This window comes from Orycteropus afer, unplaced genomic scaffold (assembly GCF_000298275.1).
Source record: "Orycteropus afer afer isolate SDZICR_OR568_19922 unplaced genomic scaffold, OryAfe1.0 scaffold00787, whole genome shotgun sequence".
Taxonomy (NCBI): domain Eukaryota; kingdom Metazoa; phylum Chordata; class Mammalia; order Tubulidentata; family Orycteropodidae; genus Orycteropus; species Orycteropus afer.
Genome location: NW_006922374.1, coordinates 830,438 through 838,515, shown reverse-complemented (window position 1 = coordinate 838,515; position 8,078 = coordinate 830,438).

Genomic DNA, 8,078 nt, shown 5'->3' with positions numbered 1-8,078 from the left:
CTCCAACCTGTCTACCTGTGCATACACAGTCCTTCTATTCTCCTATGATTAATCTCTCCAAGGAGTATATCTACCTAATGTAAATATTCATCTCATATTCCTGTCTTTTGTTTGGCTGGAAGACACAAGAATGGGTTCAATTCCAGACCTGAAGGATGGCTAGGGGACATAGTCTCAGGAATTCCACCATGCTCTATTTGACCAGCCAACCTGGTCCCCCCCCCCTTTTTTTTTAATATGATTTTGAGTTTTGTTCCACATTGTTCTCCCACTGGATTCAGGATCTCCTACATAGATCCTCCTCCAAGTGGTTGACAGTGGTAGCCGGGCACCATCTAGTTCTGGTTTCACAGTCATATAGACTGAGGATCTCATGATATACTAGTCCTTTTGACTAATTGTTTCCATGCATTTTTGATTTTCTTCATTCTTCTTTGCTCTGGATGAGGAGAGATCCATTGTTTTATCTAGATGGCCGTTTGCAAGATTTTAAGATCCCTGTTGCTACTTGCCAAAGTAGGATGTGGAACAATGTTTTTGTGTAGTATGTTATGCCAATTTAGTTTCATATCCCTTGTGACCATGGTCCCGAACCACAAGTGCAACAATTGGTTCCCTCCGGATAGCTGGCTGTGACCAAGAAATGACTACAACCTTGTCCCTTGTCAGCTTTACTATGTAACTGGAAATTCTCACAGAACATACAAGTACACTTGTAGAAACATTGTCTGCCAAACCTATACATGGGCACACTCCCTCCTGCACAGACATACCTAATCATTCAGCCTGTCGCCTTATCTATCCACCCATAGATCAATGTTTGTCATTACAGACAATGCAGTATTGTATGTACAAAGGGGTTCATCTTTGTTGTCTGTACCTCCCATTCATGGCTCTATATCTTCCTCTTCCTCAATGTCATCATATTGATCACTCGCATTTGATACATTGCCCTTCCCTTCACCCAAATCAATACTTGTGTCTACTGATCTAGCAGTGTTCCCTCCCCTCCCCTCCCACCCCCTGTAACCAACAAAGAAAATTTCTTTCCATATATAAACCTTTTCCTTGAGGAAGTCATGTCTTATATCTGAACCCAAGTTTTTCTTTCATGTTTCTTTCCCGAATTTAAACCAAGTAGCATAATGCATAAGGCACTTGACTGCTAACCAGAAGCCTGGCAGTTCAAACACTCCAGCCACTCCTTGGAAGGAAGGTTGGGCAATCTACTTCCATAGACTGCCTCAGAAACCCAAGGAGGGGTTGCTATGAATTGGGTCCGACTTGGTGGCCCATAACAACAAGAAGAGCATGCTTTCAAAAAACATTTGGCTATTCAGGATACGGGGTTCAGTAATTATGTTGTGTATTTTAGGAAAAGTGAAAAATCAAAAAATATATATATATATGTAATAGAGATAGAAAGAGAATTCATATGCATTTGGTTTTTGTTTTGGTAAGTACGTTGAATGCTTCCCTATCTATTCCCCTCTTTTCTGTACTCCTTTTTTTCTCTATTGTATAAAAGACTATGAAGTCTTGCTCCATACATAGACTTCCATAGCTATAGTTCTTTTTATAATGATATTTTATCACCTCAAAAAAAATTATGAAATGTGTGTTCAAAGAATAGCAAGCTTATTAGGACTTCTAAGATTATAAATATACACATAAGTTTTGGTCATTATTTAGATTACCAGTAAAATCTGTGTGACTATGCTTGCAAATATGCAAATATACCCACTCTTCACTGATTGACTATCTCATTATCCAACATTTTGAATTTATGACAATAATAAATTATCTATTATGCAACTATTTTGCACATTAAAAATATATATCTGACAGTAACAGACACTGAGGTGTGAGACGAGGGTAACATTGGCTGTGACGGTTGAAGTAACATATCAACTTGGCCGGGTCATTATTTTCAATGGTTTAGCAGTTGTATAATGACATAATTTGGTAGTTAAGTGATGATGTAGTTATTCTCTGTTTAATGATCTGATGCAGTCATCCTCCATTTTCACGTAACACCAGTTCTCAAGTAACAATCTGGTCTTTGAAACCTAACTATATAGATAAGTGAGAAGTGGGTGTATCTAACATAAAATGACATAATTCAGATTTTTTTATCTTAAAATATGGGGAAATAAGCCAGAAGCAAAGTGCTTGTTATTGTTGACACTGCAGAGGGAAAGTTATATACTTTAGATAGCCTCAGAGCATCTGTTATCTGAATATGAACCAAAAACATTTATATATATATATAAAAGTATATATATATATATATACTGATCATATTAATTGGAGCATGATTTCCTCTAAAAGAAATGAGTCTATAGATTACTATTTCAAAACTATGTGCGAGAATAGATAGTCAAATGTTTATTCCATTTTAAGAAAATATAAATATATTTTCTTCTTTACAGTCAGAAAACATTCACATGCTAAGAATATGGGTTGACAAAATATAGGAGGATAAAAAATAAGAAGGGAAAACACATAGTAATCACTCTTCCACAAAACATTGACCTTTTTTTTCCAAGGTCTGACAATTTAAAAAATATATTCATCTATGTTTGATCTTCAAAGAGAATAATATATAAGCATTGCACAAACCAACATCCCAAATTGTAACTACAGTATTCTAAAGTCAGCTAAAATTAAGGATATTTATTGCCAGGGGGAACACCTAGTATAATTACTTTTAATGGAAAATGAATGAATCTCAGGAAAAGGTGATAGATAACTAAAACGCAACACTTTCCATTGCAAAGTAAAATTTATTTCTCCATTCTTTCAGTATGAAGTTGTCTTGTGAATTGGTTTAGTCAAGAGAATATGAGAGAAGTTTCATTGTATACTTTCTGAAACACGGATTCAAGATATAATGCAGGTTTATTTCTTCTGTTAAAAATTTTAATAGCTTTATGTAGATATAATTCATACACCATACAATTTATCCATTTGTGCTTCAAGCTACAAGACTGAATATCTTGTTGAATAACGAGAAGCATGTAGCCAGCTTGCTCCTATTTGTCCCATTGAAAACCAGCCAACCCCAGAAGGTGAGCTGCCTGGCTGACCATCAATGACTACAGATTCATGGATGAGATCCATTTAAAACAAAAGAAGAACCTTAGGCCTGAGTGCAACCCAAATCCTCCTCTCTCTGACCAGTGAGCTTGGCAGACCAGTGAGCTTAAACCACTGCGTGTCATTTTATGGAATTACATAGTCGGGTATTTGCTGCTTTTGGTTGTTTTTTATTCAGCACCAAAAACAAAACAAAACAAACAAACAAACACAAAATAGCTGATAACAATAAACAGAGGTTTTAAAAAAATTTATTCATGTTCTTAAGAAATTGAACAGCCATTGAGGTACAGATTTTAATTTCATTACTCGTGCTTTGTGTCCTCTGCCTGAGGTAGAGCCCCAAATTCTACAGGCTCAGAAGCTGCAATTGCTAAGTTAGTAAAGGAGGAGATGAGAGTGGCTGAGGCCAAACCTTGAATCTGGACATCATTCAGCCCAGTCTGATGACCCATTTCAAGGAGGGAATGTGCAGTTTCCCTTTTTTCCCTGCACTTTTCTCTTATAGATCCAATGTCTACTCTACACTCAATATTAATACAATATATAACATAATAATATGAATAATATTCTGATTGCCCCAGATCTGTCCACAGATCTGTGTCCGTGTCAATGTGGATTCCATGGAGCTGGTTTCTTCTTGCCTGGATATGATGCCTTCTATGTTTGAAAATGGCCATGTTTCATTGGGCTTCAGCTTCTTGTCTTTCCCTAGTCATTGTCCTCACTCCATCTCCATCTCCAATCAGTGCTCAATCTAATTCTTCATCCTCTCGTTTGATGTACTGAGTTCCAGACTCATTATCTGTATCCATTCCACTTGTTTTTTCTGGGTCTCCACTGTAGAGGGATTGGGCAGAGTGTGGATAACATGCCACCCTGTGGCTGCCTCCTCCTACCTTCTCTGACATCATGGATATCCACTTTCTGCTTGCGCGTTTGCTCACTTGTTCAGAAGTTTTAGTTCAAATAGATGAAGTTAATTGTTTGGGTGTTCTGTAATTCATGTTCTTACATAATGGTATGCCAAAATATATGAAATATGTTTTATTTTGTTTTATCTCTCTCTTGCCTTTTATCTTTTGTAAAATCTTCCAGCTTTTCTCCATGTAGTAGAGCAAATCTCACTGAAATGATGCAGTCATTTCATGAAACTTTTCTGAAACCAAGAGAAACTCTATAAAATAGCTTTGTGAGAATATTTTGAGAAAACAGAAAGCAGATTGAATAAAGGAAACATAATTGCTTCCTCCTTATACCACTTAGAAGAAAGGCTGGTGACCTACTTCTGTAACTTTGCAGCCTTTGAAAACCCAGTGGGCACAGTACTACTTTGAAACATTTGAAACAGCCATAAATCTGCCATATTTCCTTCTGTTATTTGTTTGCTTTGTTTTCTTTTGGTATGTTCTTCCTACCACTGTATCAAATGGTCAGGTTGAGGAGAGGGTAAAAGATAAATTCTCAAGAACTAAATCCCATGGTGTCCGTAGAGGAGAAGGAATTGGTCTTTCTTTGCATGATGGTGGGTTTCTGATGAGAAATACTTAGCTTTGTTACTTTAGACAAAACCATCTATTTCACTTTGGGCTTGCATGAAGGGTAATAGCCTTCAAAAGGTAAGAAAGAATTCCATGCCCAAATCTTTCCAAGAGCAAGGGTTCATCAAAGCAAACATTTTTAAGTAACTAGCTGGGTTACTTTTATTGAGGGGTCTTTTTTTTGGGAGTTGTTCTTCATATGGGTTGATTGTCTCTGCCACCTCACCCTATACCTTCATGGATATTTTGGCAATATCTATATATATTTTTGGTTTTCACACTGTGAAAATGAGGGTGTATTTAGCTGATAGAGTCCATGGTTGATGCTAAACATCCCAGAACATAGAGTAGCCCATTAAAAAAGGATTATACAATCCAATGTGTCAATAGTTCTGAGATTGAGAAACTGCTCAAGGGGAGCCAATCCTTCACAGTTTAGAATACACAGGTGCCTTTTTCTTCTCTGAGTCTTTAAAATTTTGTCATTAAAGCTCAATAACACTCTTGCAATTGAAGTAGAACCATTGTACTTAAAGTTAAAGTACTCCATTAAGAAAAAAAAAATGCATACTAATGTATCTATAATTTACAGACTACAGGTTTCAAATAACATAGTGAAGAACTCAAGTCCCTGAAGCAGGATGTAATGGAACAACTTATAATAAATTTACCATTTGCTGTGATGTTATTGCTATTTGTTGCTGTCAAGTTAGCCCTCAACTCATGGTGACTCCGTGCACAATGGACTGAAACATTACCAGGAATTGCACTATCTCCATGACCAGGTGTCAGACTGTTATGACTCACAAGGTTTCATTAACTCATTTTCAGACATAGATCCTTGTGTGTTTATTCTGGAAGCTATGCTGAAATCTAGTCAGCATCAAAAACCCTCTCTCATTATATTAGTATATTTCTACAAAGAAACATTTGAGTACTTTGCTGTTGTCTGTGTCCCAAAATCACAGCTTATGAGTTCCATCTGTTGCACAACTTAAAAAAAGAATCATTTTATTGTAGTGCCAGCAGTCTTGGGAACTACAAGAGAAAATGTGTCTCTCATTGCACACTATGAATCAAAAATCACTAAACATGGAAATAGCAACATAATTCACTCACTTTCTAAAATAAGTTACAGGAAATTACTATTTTTTGAGACCATCACTGAACATGATGCTAAAACATGTATAGCTTAATTAGGATTCAATTTTATTTATTTTTATTTTTTGTGGGACTATCTTCTGCCCAAGCTATGTGTGATCATGGGTGTATTCCCATTCGCCTACCCATGCCTGATCTTCTTGCTGTCTACTTATATATCCACCCAAAGATTAGTGTTCACTATTACTGTTGATGAACTTTTGTGAATGTCACAGTATTTACCATTGTTGACTCTACCTCTTGTGGACCTCTGTGTCTTCCTTTTCCTTAATGATACTGTGCTGCTCACACACTTCTATTATATTACTTTTCTCTTGACCAAAATCAATACATCTCTCTTAACTAGAGAGCAATTTTCCCTTCTCTCCCCTCCCCTCTCATCCCTGGTAACCAAGAAAGATACTTCCCTTCCTTGTATAAAACTTTCCTTGACTTTTTATAATAACAAACTCATATAATATTTGTCCTTCTATGACTGACTTATTTCACTCAGCACAATGTCCTCCAAGTTTGTCCATGTTATGAGGTGATTCGAAGATTCTAAATTATTTTTTAACGTTGCATAGTATTCCGTTGGGTGTATGTACCACAGTTCAGTTAGCCATTTATCTGCTGATGGACACTTAGGTTGTTTTAATAGTAGAGATGGAAACAAACTGTTTTTTGCTTATTGTTTTAAGACTTCAAACCTGCCATTCTTATGTTCATATACATATATTTTAAAAAAAGATGTTTATAAAATTTATAGAATTGAAGGCAGAGTTAAGCATATAAAAAGAACACTTCCCTTATTTGTTCCCAAAAATATATCAGATTGAGACTTATTACCTGAAAGTTAAAATTAAAATTAAAAGTGATAATTTTGTCCCCCATACTGTTTCCTTTTTGTTTAAACACTGTGAATTCTCAAAAATTCAACATTTATCTTAGAATTCCCTTTCCATGAACATCCACTCATGTATAAAGGAGAGAGACATATGTGGGGTGGGAAAAGCTAGCCTAAAGCAAAGATTTGGGAAAGAAATAAGTATTAGTAGAGTAGCAATTTTAGTTTATATAACTAGCACTTGAAATGATACAAGAATTTTATTTATAGAACTTTTTTTTTTTTAAATCACCAAATGTATACTTCAATGCTTTTAAAGATCTGCCTTATTTTGCTAATTACATGTTAAAATATCAGTGCTTTTCTTTTTTCTCCCCTGTGAAATTTACTCTGGTGGTTAGTAAATTTATTACAATGTTCCTTGATTCTTGTTTATTCAGGCATTTTCATTACTTTGATTACATTATCTTATACAATGACCCCAAAACTCTTTTAACCCATTTCATTCATTGACTTATAAGACACTGACTATACATAGTAGAATTTGTGTAGCAAATAAATTAACCTTACCCACAAAGCACAAGGAAGAATAAAAGTTTCTATTTTTTATCTATCTTGGAAGCAGGTCGCAACGTTTATGCTTCATTCAAAATTACTTTAAGCACTGCCTTTCAGATTCTTCATTTATTTGACAAATCTTCATTGAGCACATACTGCCTGTCAGAGAGGCCTTAGACAAAGGAGATGTAGGGACAGAAAAACCAAAGTCCTTGCCTTCATGGAACTTGCATTTTAGGATGTTCATTCTACCTCTATTCTTTTGATTGTGGTTTTTCTCCTGACTATTGTAGACAATCTATGCATTCATCTTTTAAACAATTATTTATAGACTCCTATTTGTTCTTCTTTGTGCTGTTGTGGTTGTTGTTAGGGGTCATTGAATTGGTTCCGATCGCACCCTTATGTACAACAGGATGAAACTCTGCCTGGTCCTTGTCATCCCCACAATCATTGCTAAGATTAAGCCTGTCATTCCAGCCACTGAGTCAATCCACCTCATTGGTTGTATATGCTAGGTGCTAGGTAAAGATTGGTGAAATGATTACTGTTCTTCATGGCTCTTAAATTACATTAGATGAATAAATGTCAAAGGTATAAATTAATAGAAAATAATGAGATTTTAGTCCTGAAAAGGAAATAAAACACAGTATTGTGCACACACACAAAAACAAACAAACAAACATGGATGAGAGTGGATGTCCCAGATTGTCCTTAGGGAAAATTAAGCTGAGAGATGAATTAAAAAATAAAAACTACCCATACCAAGAATATTAATTCAAATTTGAGTTTTTGTATTATCATGTATAGTTTTTGATATAGGTAAGAGTCAGAATACAGATGTGGTGAAATAGGCCAGTATAAGTAAATTGCAGTGAATAAAAGGATGGAAT